Here is an 18,829-nt window from a genome sequence, read left to right as displayed (position 1 = left end):
GTCGCTTCTCGGGATAGTACAGGTGAGAGCGAACGAGAAAACGAACGAAAAGGAGAGGAGGACGGCCAACGGTCATTATCGGCGACGACGTTTCGCGCGTCGTCCCACTTGGACCCGGGCAAAAAGCCGCGTTCCACGCTTTAGTATCCGGTAAACCTACATCTGGAGGTGTCTGGCATTATGCGAACGGGTTCCCCGAGAATCCATGGCCTTTTTTGGTCCACCCTCTCCGGCTCCCCTGGCCCGTGAAACCCCATGAAAGGCGAAGGTGAACGGTCTGTCGGCGAAGGCGGTGTGAAAAGGCCGCTTAATGAAAGAAAAGAAAATGTTTGGAAAGGGCGAAAAGCGGGCTGCGAGCCTGCGAGTCTCTTTGTGGGTGACACGCTTTCAACCGACGGACAATGGTTACATTGGATTGTTCTGAAAAAGAGAGAGAGAGAGAGAGAAAAGGAAAAAGAAAAGAAGAAAAATTAGACTGTGCTCGCGGATCGGTCGGTGTGTCGAGGAAAAAAAAAAGGAGAACAAAAATGGAAGGGAAAAAAAGAAAGGACACGATGGTGGTGCGTGGTGGCGGGAGGATCGCGAGGGGAAGGTTATTATCATCTGAATCGCGGGGATCGTTTCCATTCACCGGCGACTTGCCCGTCCTATCGACCGTCGACTCCAGCTTATAAATTTATTCAAGCTGGATGACGCTTTAATTGACGACCATTCGGCGAACACTTTTTATAATTCAACCGTTTCGCTCTTCGCGAAGCGTCTTCCCTCGGTCGCGCATCGAACGCCTCCACTCTTCCGTACTTTGCTGGTTCCTCGTTTTATTGGTTTTCCATCGGCAGACGCTGTTTCGGAGCACGGAGAGATATCGCGCTTTCTTCTTACTTTATATTTATATTTACATGACATATTACATACATATATACGTGCAAGATCTTAGTAGAATTTTCTTATTTTATACCTAACTGTCTTCGTGTTTTATTGCCTGTTAGGATGTTAGAGGATCGTTAAATATTAAAGCGTTCTTGAGTGTTTTAATTACGGGGGAAACGAGCGTGTTGTTGGAACAAATTAGTTATTTCGCGCTTCTGCGGAAAGTATTCGTTTATTATCTAGTGCCTTTTTATGTATCTCTTTTTGTAGCAGGCAAGTGATAAGTAATCTGAACAATTTAAACTAAATATGTACTGCGTTACGGTCGGTGACTTTCAAGCACTGCCATTAATGGACTGGCGGATATAAAATCTGATAAAGTCGCATTATCAAACGCTGACCGATCTTATCGCATCGCCGTGCTGATCCAAAGAACGCAGCTCCATTTTAAAAGAGCGTGACCTACGAGCAGCTTTTTTTCCTCAGATTCCTTTTCAAGCATGCTGCTACGACTTCCTATCCCAACGAGTAAGGGTTACGTACGAATGTACGTAAAAATTAACCAAACGTGGATCAAGCGCACGGACTTGACGGAGAAACTTGACGAGTAAACCAATCGCGCGATATTGTCAAATAACTATAATTTTCGCGGCTGAACCTACCGATTAAACGTTTAAAGACATGAACGTGTACAAACATGAAACAAAAGAAAAAAAAGAAAGAAAAAGAGTCAAAACCAATGGACAAATTCCACGAATGAAGGAAACCTTGCCAGGCGCGATAAACCAACTCGACCAACCCAACGACACGTACCTTCTACGCGAGTATTCGTTCATCAACTACGACAAATCCAACGATATCCTTCGCGAAAAACCGATAACTCACTCCTTCCCAAAGAGGAGACAGAGTCGAGAGATAAAAAGGACCTCCGGATCGCAACGAATTCTGTTCGTCTGCCGTTTTCGCGATCGTGGGACGCGATACTTATTTATTGCGTTAATTACAGCGAACCTGCCCTCCCTTGTTATACACGCCGCCTACTATCGTCGCCTCGTTATTGTAAGCAGCCGAGTATAGTAGACGAAAGGGGATGGGTTCTCGGTCGCTGGTACGACAAAGAGAGACAGACGTCTACACCGTGAGCTCACCAATCCACGTAGCGCGTTGTATCGACGACGGTGTTGGTGTAGGCTCGTGCGACTTGCTTTTTTTCGCACATCGTCGAAGCATTGTGGTTAAATGAATTATTTTTTAACGAGGCGGCATTATACCCGCGTCGCCGTTGTTCCTCCCCGTTGTTTTGCGGAAAAACTTGCCAGAACGGCGTGTCTCGCTCTCTGCCACGGGACTTTTTCTCTTCTCCTTGCCACGCCGCCGCCCCCTCTCACCGAGCGAGCGCTTTTCATGTCGCGTCAAGCTAGCGGCAGTCGCCGCGCCTCCCTTCCCGCCACCCTTGCACAGCCTTTTCCCTTTCTGCGTGCTCCGCCTCGCCGCTCTGCGAACTCGTACACACAGAGGGAAGCGAGAAGAAGCGTACGCGACACCGTCTCTTTGACTCTTCTCCGTTACACCGTCTCTTTCCCTCCGATAGCCAGGTGAAACCGTAATCGACGTACGCGAGAGGCACAACCAACCTTCTCTTCTCTTCTCTTCTCTTCTCTTCACTTCTCTTCTCTTCTGGTTCTCTGTATGCGGCTCTGTTTCCCCCGTTCCTCGGAATATGGAAGCCCGCACACATTGGATTAACCTTTCCACGGTGCAACGCATCGCGCTTAATGAAATCGCGTGTTAAATGCCGAATAGAACGGCAGGAATTAAGTATTTGCCTGGACGTTGCTGGCAAAGTATCGAGACACGTGTGTGCGTGCGTATATGTATATCGGGGTGGTCCGTCTGTTGATCGACCTGCCGCAAAGGGGCGAATGGAGAAGGGCGAAGGTTTGGATTCAGCGTGCAAGTTTTAATAAAACCAACGGTTAAACGGCGAACACGGAACGTCGGTATTAAAATTGTATATCGTACGCGTGTTGGTACATTGTTCGATGGAATCTCGTAGACCCTGATGGCCTTTCGCGCGATTAAGCGAATTCACGAATTTTAATAAAACGGTATCGTTTCGTAGATAAATCGGAGAACGTAAATCGTCGAGAAGCGAAATTGTTTCCGAGCAGTTTACGGGTTTTTCGTTTGTCGTTTCGAGACAGCCTCCTTATCGTGGAGAATTATAGTCTAGGAAATGGGATTTCGTGGATGTTTGGTTAGGTCAATGGAACTAAGTCATCGGTTGTTAAAGTCAGCCTAAAAGTCAGGATTTATCAGAGTTCAAATTTATTTTACAGCCTTGCACATTGTTCTCTCTTCGTTATTGAGACCTTTTTAGATAATAAAACCTCCTAATTGATAAATCTTTATTTCTGTTTGCACAGATCTGTGGTAAACTCGTGATCGCGTTTCTAAGAAGTTATTTTTATCTGGTTTCGAGCGTCGCGATGAAATTGAAAGTTAAAGGAGAGGAGAGCACGACGTTATGAAAGCCGTGTGCCGCTGCAGGTTCGTTATAGCGTTAAGGAAACTAGTCATATTCAGCTACAAGTGGTTGTTTTAATTAATTCAAATCGCTTGACAAATGGTTCGGATTTGTTACAGCGTTTAGGATTAATATAGAGATTACTGCATGCATTTATCTTCGTTCACGGACAACAAGACCATCGATATTTCCACGCGTGACAGTTTAATTACCATCTTCGTATCGCCTTTGCCGTAACATTTTCCGCTGAATATTTTGTTTCAATGTTCTTACTTTCGTATTTCCAGTTCCACCGTATCGATCCTACGTGGCGGTTCGTAAGTTGCAAGCTGTCCGCTTTATACGCTCTTTGTCGATTCGTGCATCTGTTTGACCCGTTAAGAACAAAGTAGCGAAATAATAAGTATACATTGCGTAAACGCATCGACCATGGAAAAACATAAATAAATCTAATTTACATATTGATTCGTTGAGATGCAAAACGCGTGTTGGAATAATGCATACTTCACAGAAGCTCTTTACAGTCAGAGACGCAAAGAGAATTTCCAACACATCGACTAATCGTCGTAAACTACACCGTCGTAAAATCGTAGAATCTGTAGGTGGAAGAGGAATTAACGACGGAGAAGCACGGAACGATTCCTTGGATTTCTCTTTCATAATCATAATTCGTTAACGTGAATCGACCGAAAAAGATCACAAAGGAAATTTTATGTTTGTAGCAGGTTAATTAACCCTTGATCGATAATTTGCGTGAAAATTCAGCCGAGCGACATTTGAGTCGAAGATTATATCTGAAAGTTAACGATTAACTTTGCGATTTTAACTTTTAAGATCAAATTTACAACGTGAAATTTCGATTTATACTACTCGGCTTTTATATTATGAATATTGCCTTTTAATGTCGCGACACAATTGATGCGCGCGACGTTAAAGAGGTACGTAGCGGTCGAAGCTCGATGAAATTAAGAAAGAGAAAACGCATGCTCGCATCTCACTCGCTATAGCAACGTTTCAACAAACCCAGCGTCAGTTAAGAAATACACTTTTCGCTGTCTATCAAAACCTACTCGATCAGCCAATTACTCCTCGCAAACGTAACAAACACTTCGCGTACCCACTTGCCGTTTAATACACGAGTTCCATCCACGCACGTGTAGTCGCTCACGTATCCACGCCATACACACGTACTTTCACTCTTATACCCACACATTAAGAAAGAAGAACGAGATTCGCGAGTAGATAGCTCGATGGAAACGAAACGAGCGAAATTTTCCTCCGAGTTTCGCGACATTCGTCCGGTTCTCGCTCCCACGCGACTTTCCTACGCGCCAGGCCCACTTTTCGTGTACTTCGGCTTACACAATTCCGCATAATTCGCGCGTTCGTGCCCCCTCGACTCGTCCGTGTGGGCAGCAACCCAGCAGCCACAAGCCACGATTCGAGGAACACACCGGCGAGAGCCACGTATCTGCATAACGGGTGCGCGCCGCAAAAGGGTCGAAAAAAATGGCCGGCCAACGTGCTGCTCGTGGTCGTTGGTCGTTGTCTTCTTCGTGGTCTCCTCTCCTCGAGCCATGCGAGTTAACACCAGTTGCGAGACGACTACCTCTCCCTTTTCCCTGCAGCGAGAGCCTGGTTTGCCGGCCGTTTGCTCGGTTAGCTTGTTCCTTCGTTCAGCCTCTGCCTTTCGCGTGTATTTCTTTCTTTTCTTACCTCTTCCTCTGCTCCTCCTCATCCTCCTCCTCCTCCTCCTTCTTCTTCCTCCTTCTCGTCGAGTCTCGTTGGTCTCTCCTCTCCATTTGACCGTGGAGCGTCGTAGTATAAGTCTGGGACCATGGCCTGTGGAATCTGCATCGAGACGCCAAGAGGTCCCCTTCGAGAGGTCAGGAGTGCTCCGTGGATCCTGGCCGGATCGCCGATCGTAACTCTTTCCGTTCGAGGAGGGTGGAATCCGTGCCGGTCGCCCCCGTCTCCTTCCACGAATGACCGATAGATAAATAAAGGAGATAGCGCCGCGGTATAGGGGAAAGAATTGTTCCTTTGTTGTCTCCGTGGCTCCTGTGTGGTGCTACGATGGAACAGAGGGCGAGGCAAGGGACGCTGCTACGATGGAAATCGAAGGAGCAAATAAAGAGTCGATTCAATGGTTGAACGTGATCGCGGTAGAGGCGAGTGATAAGCGGGGTGTCGATACCAGCTGGTTTCCGGCAAGGAATTTCTTAGGGTTACGCGTTCAGGTTGCACGTTTGCCATTAGGAATCGATTATTATAGCGCTTATTCATCGTAGCAATAAATTAACAACCGAGTCCTTCTTTCTCACAATTATCGATCATATTAGAGAAAAAAATTGGAGAATCTCTTTTTCCGAATTTTTTCCCAACGGTTTCACGCGACTATACAAAGTACTTTGTACTAAAAATCGACAACGCGTAACGTTTTAAATAAAATACAAATATAACAACGTAATAATAGCTACCTATCTCGATAGAGATGAAAAGGTGGAAAAATTGCCAGTTAAAAGCAAAACCGCAAGCTGTTTTGGACCTCCTCGCTAGAGAGTCCTTCGAAGAACCACCTGAATATCGTCCCTTATTATCGAGCATCTCGGAGATCCTGCCTGATTCAAGGCGAACGATTCTTCTATTGTTCGCAAAATTTCTCTGCAATCTACGGCAAAACGGCAATGGTGTTACCTTTCCTGGCGAATTCTGGATATTCGTGGTATATTTGTTTAGGCGGTGGTCGATAGCGCGCCGCGGGCTCTTTTGAATCCCAGAGGTAACTCGAAACTGCTAAACGTTACGGAGCTTTTTAAGGCCGGCGCGCGATTCCGTGCGGATGGGGCATGCGTTCGATAAGGATCAAAGCTACTTTGTCGGGTCCATGTTCATGCGGCGAGTGAAACTCGTGATATTTTTCCTATCGGTGTCACGTTACCCCGCGGAATCCTTGGAAACAGGAGAATCCGCCGATTATATGCTTATCTCGCCGCTTTCTTCCTTTTTTTCCACTTTGCCCTCCATCCTGGTCCGTTTGCGCGAATAATGCCGGAAGATGAGTAGCTTTTGCTCGTCGATCGATCTTCAGGGTCGACATTTTTATTCCTTGCGTCCTTTTATGGAAATTTTTAAATGAGTTTTGCGTATCATTGAGAATTTTATAAAAGAATAAATCTTCCAAGATATGCTATCGAGTATGCAATAAAAAAAAAAAAAAAACAAAGAAACCGCCGAGTATAATTTTGCGTTAAAATTTTTCTGGCGTCACCGAGATATCCTACTCGGAAATTGATTGCTGATTGTTGAGAATCTTTCAAAGGGACCAAGTTTTTAGAGAATGTGTCTCGAGATGTTTCAAAGTAGCATCTATTGGCCATTTGAATATCGTTTGATACCTAAAGACCAACGATTATAGATATATATATATACAGACATATTATTATTGTTATTATCATATATAAAACGTAAGAAGTTGGTAAAAAATAAAATAAGGCACAGGCAGCTACGTAAATAATTCGTAAATTACGGGACGTATACGTAGTATAGGGTTGAATTCACTCGTAGGATTTTTAATAGAATTTTCGAAGACGAGGTCTGTCTACACCTTGTTCCCTCGTTTTGTAATATACGCCTCCTGCACACCTGCCTGGCTTCTGTTCTTTCTCTCCTTTTCTATTTCTTGCCATTGCGCGCTTCTTGTGTTCCTCTAATCCAACCAATTCTTGCAGCTTTCTCCGAGCCCTAGATCGTTGCCTGGTTCATTCATGCTGACGAAAAAATTGGAGCTAACTGCACGAAGGTTTCGAACGAGAAACCTGTCCTTCTATGGAAGCTAGTCACTGTCTAGAAATCTCCTATACTTCTTGCAAACGTGATTTATAATCGCTCTTTAAATGCAGCTATATTTTTATCGCGTAATAACGGACTTGCAATTTGGAAATACAGTTTGAAATCGTAACTTTTTAATCGCGATAAATTTCTGACGACGGAGTCAGCGAATTTCCAAGTCGACTTTGCGTTCAATTCTTACATTGCGTGAAACACACAGCGGCTCGAAACAACATGTTACGAGATGCAAGCTTTTATTTGAAAGCATCTCGTAATTGTGCGAAGAAGATTCAACTTCTTAAGACAGCCTTGACAAATTTCAGGAAAACGTATCGAAATATATGGAACATATTTTCTTATCTTATTACTTTCGCTATACAGATAGCTGTTTAAAAAATCGTATAAATTACTGCTTTTGAAAAAGGTTGCTTATTTCTATATTTATGATAGTATAAAAGAACATACAATATATGTAGAACGAAGGCGTACAAAGAAAAGAAAACGCGTTTCTTTCCACTTCGGTAGCCAAACTAATAGCCCACCTAAATTATCACGTGTCTCGCGATACAGTTCATTGAGAACCTACATGAATTCTTATAATACGAAAACGTCGTGTCGCGCTATTAACCGATAACATTCAGCAGATTATAAATATTAATGCCGCGCGTAGGTAGCTCGGGCGAGAAAGAATTTTCACTCTTCGCATACAATCTGATCTTTATTGCAGTTTATTGCTACCCGCTCTAATATTCGCTCTCACGCACACCGCCTATATTTTGCACCTGTTTCTCTTCCTGGCTCCCCCCATTGGTCGCTCATTCACTTGCACGCTCGTTCCGCCAATCACCAGCTCACTTCTCTGCTAATCATTAAGATCTCGTCTCCCTCGTGCTCTTTTCTCTTTTTCCATTCACCGTTCAATTTGAAATTTCGCCACGTTAGTGTCTTCTTAGCTTCGCCAGATCGTAATCGTACAACAATTACATTCAACAGGTATATAATTCTTCGTTCTGCGAGCGAATCTTTGTATCTAATTGCGATTAATAGATACGTGCAATTTAGACGCGGACAGATGGATTGGAATTTTCCATTTCATTTATTCGTGTATTCTTATCGAAAGAAATAACACGACCGTAGGAAATTGTGATCGATTTAATCGGTTTATGGAATTGGTTGTCGATCGGTAATTATAATAAATATTAATCACCGATCGCTAATGAGAGATTGGTAATCATAGGTTGTTGATTTTCAATCGAAATGTAATTAAAGTCCTGTTTGATTTACGCAAACCTGTGTATTTTACTGATTAAAATCCATACCAAATGATCGATACCAGATTCTGACAATAGTCGGACATTAATTTCCAGAGTTAATTAATCGTCACATCGATTAATCTTGATGATTAATCTTTACGCGAGCTTCCGAAATATTTTCAATTACTTTTTTAAAAACAGGCTCTGCATCAATTTTTACGCGATAGTATCTTCGGAGGATGGAGATTGAAAGAGGTTTTGCGAGATTTTCACTGGAAGATAAATAATTGACGAAGAAGATAGAGAACTGTGGTTGATCTTTAATCGGCACCTGCAATCGCACACCTATCGAATAATTAGATGCTTCGTTATAATAATTAACCGCGTTAAATCGCAAGATAACGTCTTTGGAAAGATTCCGACTATAAAACGTATCCTATTAGAGCGAGAACTTTAACGTAGAATTATCCTATTGTAACTTTTTGCGGGAATTAAAAGTAACACGATTTACTCAAGACGTTAATTGCGATTGATCTTTGGTTATAAGCGTGATACTTGCGAATGTCTTTGAACGACATATCACGGTCGGAATTTTAATATACAACGATCCCACATAATTTTTTTCAAGACTCAGAATTTTAATAGTCACCGAAGGCTCCAGTGGCAGTAAACGCGATACAAGAAAATAGAGTCCCGTAAAATGTCCCACTTCCCTCCTTTTAGCATATTCTTCGAGACGTTCGCCGGAGTCATCCATCACTCCTTCCAACATTCCTCTCTGCTGGAATGACTGTAATTCCCTCGAATAATGTTCCCTTTTACGCCATCAAGCTTGATGTATCGTCTCTGGAAAAAAACACGACCCATTCGATGCATCTTTCTCGATCTTTCCGATATGGACTAATAAAAATTACAATATATTTCTTGATATTAGTTTTATTTATATTTGTATTACGATCTATCCGATGGGAATTTTATAACGATGGCGTAACGATGGTCTTTGCTCGAAAGAATAGTAATATATTTACGTGGCGATTAAAAACGTTTCGAATATTAATTTAGACACTACGATACAACGATACACGCTGATATTTATTTATTACGCGTTATTTTAAATTCTTTCTTACGCGTTTCATCGCAAATTTTCCCATCTTCGCTTCTTCGAACTTCCTCTTTTAATCCCAGCATGGACAATCAAATACACGTTTCTACGTTTCTTTCGACGATTCACCATGGCCGTCAGAATTTGTCTTTATCTCTCGTTTTTCCCATTTCCATCGTTTCGCCTAGTTCTCGTGTACGATAGAAAGGGTAGGTTTATTTTTAGTACGATTATGGTTGGCAGAGCTGGTCGGAATTTTACGTATAGTCGTCACGGGAAACTGTTGGGTCGATAGTACCAGCACGGTCGGAAAGCTTCTCCAAGGGGAGGGCCGATGGTGGGTGGAATGACGGTGGTTGCGACGCTGGCTGGTGGAGTGGCGGCCCTATCGACCGTGTGCCAACGAGGAACGTCGTCACCGCACCATAAGATTTCCCCTTACGGTCTTCCCGTCGCGATGGTGTGTCTGCAAGGATACCACATATTTCCTACCGGCAGTTGAAATTTTTTTTTCCGGATCAATACCACCACCACCACCACCATCAACCTCCACGGGTACCATCAAGGAGTATTCAATTGTATTTTCGTGCGAAATAGACGTTCATCTTCATGGGGGGCGGGATGCAATTCCCTACAATTGCCAGGAAATATATAAGTTTTCCTTCGAGTTATGTAATGTGTTTTTTACCTGGAAGTAGGAGGAAGATGGGATTGGTGAAGGATGGATTGGTTGGAAGAGTTAAGCTGTTTGTTCCGGATGACTTTTTCTTGTGTTTATCGCGTGGATTGTTTCGAAATGAGCTGCCTCTCGGAGGCTCCAGGGGTTAGACCAGTCGACTTCACCTTTCGTTAATCCCTTAATTCCTTGATCTCGTTACGTAGGTTTCGCTACATTAGGTACAAGATGTTCAATTCTTCGAAAGCACGATACAAAATGGCAAATTCTAACATCTATCTCGGAAAATTGTAGTCTTTATAAGGACAAAAATGTCACCTACTCCCACGTAAATTCTAAATTCAATATTATCGATTCTCGTGTTTTCCTAAATTGCACTCTAAATTCTATATTTTACGCTAACAACCCTTGTGTCCAAAAATACCAGACACCTACATATGGTTCTCGCAACTCTGTAACTAGGGCATCGACTCATGTACACTGATTCTCGTCGTACGTCACCGGCCAATAGTTTAAAACCACTTTGTGATATTATGATAAACCAGTTCTCGTGTTATTAATTGGAAATTAATTTTCTCCCTTTGGTAGACGATCGTCTCTCAGAAATTTTCTCAAAGAAATGCTCGAGTCTGACGAAGTACGTAGCTAATGGTTCCAAATTTTCGTTAAACTTGGCTACTCGAGGAACATTTTCGAGCCCACTCTCGAATCAACCCAGCCATCCTCGATGACGTTCTTAAAAAAAAAAAAAAAAAAAAAAAACTCCTCCATTCACGTGCAAGGAATCGAAGGAAACGGTTCGACGATGATTCCTCGAAGGCAAAGTCAAAGCGAAAAGGGGTAAGCGGCGGTCGATTCGTCGGGGCAGAGACTCTTTCTCTGTCAGTCCGTAGAAATGGAGAGGAACGGGGAGAGTCTTAATTAGCGTTTTCCCCGGGCGCAAGAAAGAAGTCCGCCCGAAGAAACGGCCTCGCAAGTCCTGTATTGGTCAGGCCGGGTCGACGAAGGGTTGGCTTTGTTGCGCGGATCAATTAAACCGCGTGCGTTCGGCTCTCAGTTCGGTGGAAACTAACCGCGACTGACTGTCGAGAGGTGGAACAGAACCGGGGGAGAATGAGATTTCTCAGCGTGTCGTGTCGTAGGAAATTCCGCTCGCGTCCCGCGTCGTGCATACGTCCGGAGAAACCGTGCACGACGAACAGGTTCCTTTTTCCGCTGTCCACCGGCTTTCGAAAAACCCACCGTTTCCTTAAACGAGCCGCAAAATAATGACGTACTTGCTAGCCTCGTTCGTCCAGCTGTTTTTAGCGCGCTTGTCAGTACACGGGTTAAACGATTGCTACTCGAACAGCAGTTTCAGCCTTCGACGTTGATAAGACGGGACTGCCATCGGAGGGAAGAGTGGGTGTTCTAATCTGACCGAGATTGCGGTTGGAGGGGCAGATAAAGAGTTTGGAAATATTGTTAAAAGTGGATGGATTAAAAACGGTGGGAAGATTTTTTGTTCGTTGGTTCTGCCTGGTTCGTCGGTCCATAAGGGAGCTAAGAGGTAGATCGGAGCGGATCAAGCACGTCGAGGTTCTGTGTTTTAATTTTTAATCACAGTGTGTATTTCCACGAAAGAGCGTTGATTGTTTGGATCGAGATATTCGTCGGAAAAATATATTCGTAGTTCCGCATCTTTGATATTTTTGACGTCGCCGAAGCGATCTACGCCGACGTGACTTCTTCAACGTCTTGTCAATTTGAAAGATCGAGCGCCGAAATTGCCGATGATCCGACGATGCTGATCGTTGTTGCACGAAACGTTTGTTTCCCTCAGTTGCCGTAAATTCGTCTGGAAGCTGTATATTTTCTAACATTTTTCGTCAAACCTCGCTACCCATTACAATTAATTTCACGTTCGATCGATCAGCTACGTTTCCAATTCCAGCACATTTCCATCCGCGTACAAACGTTTCGAAAGCAACCGGATGGGAAAGGATTAACCGTTTTCCCCGATGAATATAATATTGCCTCTCTGCATTCATGGTCGGCGCGTGATTAAAGAGAACCGCGGCAGATTTCGAGGAAGCTATCGTTCGGTTCGATCCATCGACAGGTCGCGCGGATGAGCCTTCTTTTCGCGGAAATATGGAACAAACGTGCGCCTTGTGCGATTCTGCCATCCGGCGTTATCCCGTCTAATAAAGCTCGCAATCCAGTTGCACGCGTTCAGACATCCCTTCATCAGCTTTTCATCATCGTCGTTTTGCGTTTCGCGTTTTGCGTTTTGCAGTCGCGATGAATGAGGTTCCTTTTTAGACGACAGAGACCGGGACTCCGGCCACGCAGACACCCGTGTTACCTGTAAATTCGCATTTACGTGAAAGCGTCGAGGCGAAATAATCGCGGAAAAGATCCTCGGCGCACGGTGTCTGTCACGGAAAATCGATAGGTATCTCGTCGAGGGTGAACGTTCGTCCACGGAGGGAACGATTAAAAATCGTGTACGTATTTGAAATGTCAAACGACCGATAGATAAGCTTAGACGAGTACAGATAAGCGCTGTCAGGAAAGTTTTCGGAGATTATTTTATGTGGATGACGGCTGTACGCCGTTAAACAGGAAAATAGAAGGTTAACAACATCTTTCCTCCAACAGGGTCACGTGCGGGCGATGCTCTTTGAAATTAATTTCGGTTTCATCTTAAACTTTTATATACTTTTTTAAAGAAATTTCAGACAGATATTCTTCGTAGTACGAATACTATTAGATATATAAATATGATGTATGTGGTGTATAAACGTAATAAAATACGGTGCAAGTTTTACTCGATCGAGTTTCGTGATTTTATTTATCGTTTATCTCCGGTGGACGTAGTTTCTCCGTGGAAAGAGGTTATTCGTTCCTTGACATCTTTTGTACGCGTATGAAAAGAACAATTAGAAAGTTGCACCGATAATCGTTCGTAAGGAAATCGGTGTCTCGTAAATTCAACGAAAGCGTAACATAAACTTAATCCTTTGCTACTGTCTCACAGAATTCGACACAGTTTGCACGATATATTTTTTTCGCGCAGTTAAAGAAACGCGTCTGACTTTTCTTCCCGGTTCTACGAAATTTTCTTTCTCAATATCGTTTTATCTAAAATTTCCAGCAAACTCGCGTGATATATCTGTAACAGCAATATATTTTACCGGAAACGTAACCGTGTCCTTGTTAGCGCACCGTATCTGTATCGCGATACGTATCAGTTGTTAAAGGTTAATAAGAGTGAAAATTTATCTTCCGATATTTTCTCTGTTACACAGCGAGTTATCTAGAGAATTTGGAGGATGAGCGTAGAAAAATGGGGAAGAGATTAAAAAGAGATCTCTAAGAAAACACGAGAAGAACATGGCTAATCGCGGTTCAAACCAGTGCTTATCTTTAGCGATTTTGTCGAATCTGATCAAACGCTACCTTGATCATGTCAAACAGTAAACACGACTTGAATAAACAGATAAGATAAACATCATATACTAGACACTCTTTTTATCGACTTACAAACCGGTTACTATTTTTTCCCCCCTTGCTGTTTCCTATCTGCTTGTCCCTTTTTGAACAACGCACCGTCAGACCACTATTTATACAAGATTTTTCTTTCCGCTTCTCGTCGAACACGCTACCCGCCGTTTGTTTAACAGATTTTCAAACAAGCTGCCCATACAGCCTGTTTCAAAACAGGTAGCCACGCGTTCAAATCCTCGGATCGAACCATCCACGGTACTCCAGTCGCGATATCGATTAAAAAACACCTCTATCCTTCGCACATTTTGCTCTTTTCCGCTTAAAAGAAGCTTCTTTTATCTGCGCAAAGTCTACCGACTACGCTATAAAATTGCTGCTTTTCAACGTACGCCTCGGTTCTTATCGTTGGATCATAGATAACTCGCAACAGATTGGATTAACTTATTGACGTTTGGAGTAGTTCGTTTCTGTTTCTGCTTTTTATAGAACGCGATAAGTACGTTGAAATCGGCCTACCGTCGTTTCATTTCTCCCTCCATAAAACTGTCATTCTTTTTCGTTTCTATAAATTCTCCAAGTTGCCTTGTATTCGTGGAAAATTCGAAAACGTAAAAATGCGCGCCGAGCGACGCGTAATATCGAAAGTATACGCACGCTTGGTTTTGTATAGCTACGTCCGTAAAAAGTATAAATTTGCACAAGTATCTGCAGTGTACTAATCACGGCAGTTCGCGGTTAAAACCAAAGGAATTTCTCGTTTGCAACACCAAAGTCCCTGACATTCGTCTAGCAACGAATCGGATACCACACGAGCCGAGATTCGGTTCGGTCGAAACGATTCGAATCTCGATTTTCAGCGGACGTGACCATTGTCTCGCCGTTTACAGCGGCGTAAATTTTATTTTGCGGTCGCGGTCGCGCGCACGATGCACACGCGTGCATATCGGTCGTGCACAGCCACTCTGCACTGTCCTTTTCTCTGCCTCTGTCGCTCTCTGTTTACCCGGCGGGGGCCGGTTCGAGCGGACGAGCGGGAAAGTTTATCGCGAAGCAACGAACGGTTGACAGCTCGGTGATGCATCGGTAGCGATTTGCATTGGCGTCGGCCCCGTGGAAACCAGCCTGCCTCTCTCCTGGCCCTCCACTTGGATACTTCACCTCCACCTCAGGGCCCGGCAAAAACAAGCCGTGAAGGTCGAGAATTAACCGCTTTACCGTTACCGGCCGCATAACTGGAGACACCTCTTGGCGATCGGTCGCGAGCTTCCACTGAAAATTCAGGCTTTCGAGCAACGTTCAACGATCTTCCTCTATAGACCGTGCCCGTGATAGTTTGTCGAAGTATTCGATACTAACCACTCTTATCTGCTGCATCTTTTATGAACGTATGTACCGTGTCTGTCGTATGAAACAGAGATTTTCAGATTTCATTAGCACCGCTATCATCGACCCTGTTATCATCGTGATTAAATGGCTAAAGTTTGAAAGAAATCTGAAACTCTTACAAGCGTTTGACGAAACTTTGACCTTTAGTGGGATCACGCATAACACCCGTTATACGCTTAAAGTTGTTATACATACCGTATATACGAATTTGTCTTGTTAAACACACGGCAAACGTCTTGCAAATTCTGTAAAATTTTTCTGAAAAATGAATTCCAGACGGTGCAGCTGGAGTCGTGTTGTCTCGGGATCAAACTTAGATATACGTGAAAACAGTCAAATTACTTCAAGCAGAATTTTGTTAGTCGGCGATTAAACGAAACTGCTCTTATCTGAACATCCTGAACTGGTCTGAAGAACCGTTCCACAACTGGTTCAGCTAAATTCTACTGTATTTTTATTCTATGCTACTCAGCCTACCGCACCCCATATACACCAGGATGTAAAAGCAATCTGCGCAAGGTCCATCTAAAGGGAACCAGTTCCGTTTGGAAAGACAGGCTCCACGATCCTCAAGGCGTCTACATGTGCCCTTAATTAGGAAGCATAGTCCGATTTATGGTGAGGATACGAAGAGCACAGGACTGCCTTAATGAGGGGATGCTAGCAGCTTGTGCTTGGATAAGCTGGCTGCCGTGTTTCGTGTTTACAAACTCTTTAAACGGTTCGTTGTCACTTAATTATGAGAGAGAAGAAGGTGGAACGCGATCGAGTCAGCACGACGATGCGACGCGACGCGACGGTTCTCTGGTGATAAACGAGCGTGACGCCGCGAAATATTCAAACGCCGGGGACCAGCGATAGCCTCGATGGAAACAATGCGACGTACGGGAAGACTGATATCTCGAGCGGACTTTCTCGACGATATAAATTGCGCGGCATCGAGAGAGAAAGAGAGAGACGGAGAGAAACTCGCCGCTCCGACTAAACGACTCCCGAAGCGCGTAGGAAGTGTGGCTCGCGAGACAAATTGCAGAAGTTACCGAACGGAATCCGTGGAATCCGCGGTCGCCGCGAAATTCGTCCTCCCTGATATTACACCGATCCGGCAAATTTATTTGCCCTCGTGTCCGCCCTATAGAACTTGGTCCTAGGATCCTTTCGAGGGTCTGCGGGGTCTGGTAAAGGAGTCAGGTTGGATTAGGTTGAGTTATCTTGGCGGTTCCATTTCGTGAGGATCGATTGGAACGGTTGCTCGAGCAGATAGCTTCGATCGTATGGTATACTGGGTGTCCTGGATTTCCACCGATTTTCTCGTTATTTTCGTTTGAAAGTTCACGCAAGCTTGTTGCTTTCTTTCGGTTATCTTCTCGAATCGCATCTTTTTAACGTCGGGAAATATCTCGAGTTTGAGCAAAATACGAAGAAGATCTCTTATCGGCGTGATATCGGCATCTGTCGTTTAAATTTTACGTTAAGTATTTTTGTCGAATATTAAACGTCTCTTTTCTTATCATATCTATCTACTTTCGTAAATACACGAAGAACAAAATTCTTTAAGAATCATCGTTAATCGACTGTCAGGAGGCAGTCAAGTTTGGAGAAGCTGGAACCAGATCTTTCACAAACGTTGTTGATATCCCTCTATTTTGAGCAAGTAAGTGCGTTAATTAAATTTCTATGTTGCTGGGTTTCGAAAAAGCGGCTATTCGTGCCAAAGGCTATTGAGTAGTATGGAGGGTATTGCAACAATCGCACGATATAATGAAATCGCCTCGTAATCATCCTGTTGGAAGGATGATAGGCAGATCTAGATTAATCCCTTGCCTTGCAACATCGAGTCATGCTTGTGACGTGGATTATAGTTGAGATTCGATAAAGACAGGTTGTACTGGTAACGAGATTAGTTTGAACTCTAACTTTAGCCTCGATCTCTCAGACAGAGGATTATCTGTAATATTTCAAGATTATGTAAGTCAGAAACAAAAGACGAATTGAATTAATATCTGGCTTTTCTCGCTCAATAATTCACTCGACGGTTGTAGATTACAGACCTCGATAATTATATTAAAAAAAAAATTTTTTTCAAATAGAATAATCCCGCGGAAATCTATAAATCCTCCTAAAATTTCATACGTTTTATCACCAAACTTGTTATTACCGTGTCAGAGAATATATATTCACGGTAAGTTTTAATTCGTAACTTGCAAACCTTCGTTCGTTGACACTCGTTCGTTGGCACATGATTCTTTCTATTGGTATCCATACGGGGTATAACAGTTTGAGAAAATAATTAGGTTACGCATCAGGTAGATAGGCAAGAAGGTTTCAAACTACGGTTCCCCTATGAACAAACAAGTCCGTTCTTCGAGAATACATGCAAAACCATCCTTACGTGGCTACAGCAGCTATCCTATTACGTTACACGTACGTGACCCCGTCCGATTCACGAACAAGGAACGGATACCTCGTAGAAGAGGCATCGAGTACGCGATGTCCAGGCTAGCCTGGCACAGACCAGAAGAAGAGTGGCCATCGTTGGGTCTCGTTGGGCGATGCGCACCCCGGGTTCAAGGCCAGCCGTGGGTAGGAGACAGATCGTCGCGGATAAGAGCAGCAAGAGAGGTATAACGAGCGCGCAACCAGAGGTCCCGTCCGTCTTTCGTCCCTCTCTTTCTCTCACCAACTTCTACCCTTCTATATCTGTCCATCCTTCTCGCATCGTTCTCCGTTTCGCCTCGCCTCGTTCGCTTCTGTTTCTTTTTCTCCCCTTTTTCCCCTGTTCTTCGTTTCCTCCCTTTTCCATCAGATGCGTCATCTTCGAGGCACAAGGCACAAGATCCTCGCCAGAGCCCGGGGAGAGAGTGGGACGATGATTTACGGTCTCGAGCCTCTTTCCATCTCCTCTCTATCCGCGCGGCCGAGGTCGAGAGAGTCCAGGACCTTCCCCGCCGCCCTACCTGGCCGATCTTTCGAGCTGGTTTCGCCAGAGTATATACGAGCCAAGAGGACGACCGGTGCACGCCTTGCCTCTGCTCTTCTGCTTGTTCGTTCGTTCGTTCGCTCGCTCGCTCGCTCGCTCGCTCTCGTTCCGTCGCTTGCTTACTTGCTTGCGCTTGCTTGCTGGTTGTTCGTGAAAAGTAAACAGCCAGCCGTGGCAACGACTTGCCGGTGTTCCAGCGCGTCATCGTTGCACCGCCTCCCCTGGCCGCTGGCTAAACGATAGAGATAGGAGAGCAGAGAACGAACAGCCAGGTAAAACGACTACACGCTGGAAGCTTTCTATCCAGCTCTGACCAGGGACGCGCCGAGCTGACCATCTCCTTCTTCTTGTCTTCCTGGAATTAGACGCCTCGTTTGCCGAAGAATCTTCCGATCCTCTTTGTGCGTGGGCGGTAAGAATTAGGGGATGGGAACCTTTTATTAGGGTTTATAGGAGTCGTTGCTGACAAAGGTGTAGGCACTGTTTTTGTCGTTCGAATCGGTTTCTCCTCTGCGAACAGTTGCAGTACTTTGGGAGCGTTAATGCAGGGCGTCTTACAAGGCCGAGCGAAACTTCCATAAGGAAAACACTCTATTTCTACCTGTTCGTATCTCTATACTTTATCATCCGATAGGTTTTCAAGCCAGTCGTTAAAAGGTTTAGTTTATAACGACCGAACTGCGAGTATCCACGTCGAGCGAAGCTTGCTTGC

At 44.2% G+C, this 18,829-nt stretch overlaps 1 protein-coding gene across 5 annotated transcripts in view; it reads left to right on the top strand.

The window, feature by feature from the left end:
* Window positions 1-18,829, top strand: part of LOC122571461 (frizzled-2-like) — a 127,913-nt gene that overhangs the window by 83,394 nt on the left and 25,690 nt on the right. The window contains exon 2 of one of the 5 annotated variants that reach the window (XM_043735215.1): window positions 3,297-3,420. The exons of the other annotated variants lie outside the window; for them this stretch is intronic. The gene's annotated coding sequence lies outside the window, so the exon portion shown is untranslated. The remainder of the gene's footprint in view (window positions 1-3,296; window positions 3,421-18,829) is intronic. 5 annotated transcript variants of the gene reach the window in all.

The sequence above is a fragment of the Bombus pyrosoma genome, linkage group LG10 (assembly GCF_014825855.1).
Source record: "Bombus pyrosoma isolate SC7728 linkage group LG10, ASM1482585v1, whole genome shotgun sequence".
Classification (NCBI taxonomy): Eukaryota; Metazoa; Arthropoda; class Insecta; order Hymenoptera; family Apidae; genus Bombus; species Bombus pyrosoma.
The sequence above is the reverse complement of the archived record's forward strand: the minus strand, read 5'-3'. Positions and strand labels throughout refer to the sequence as shown.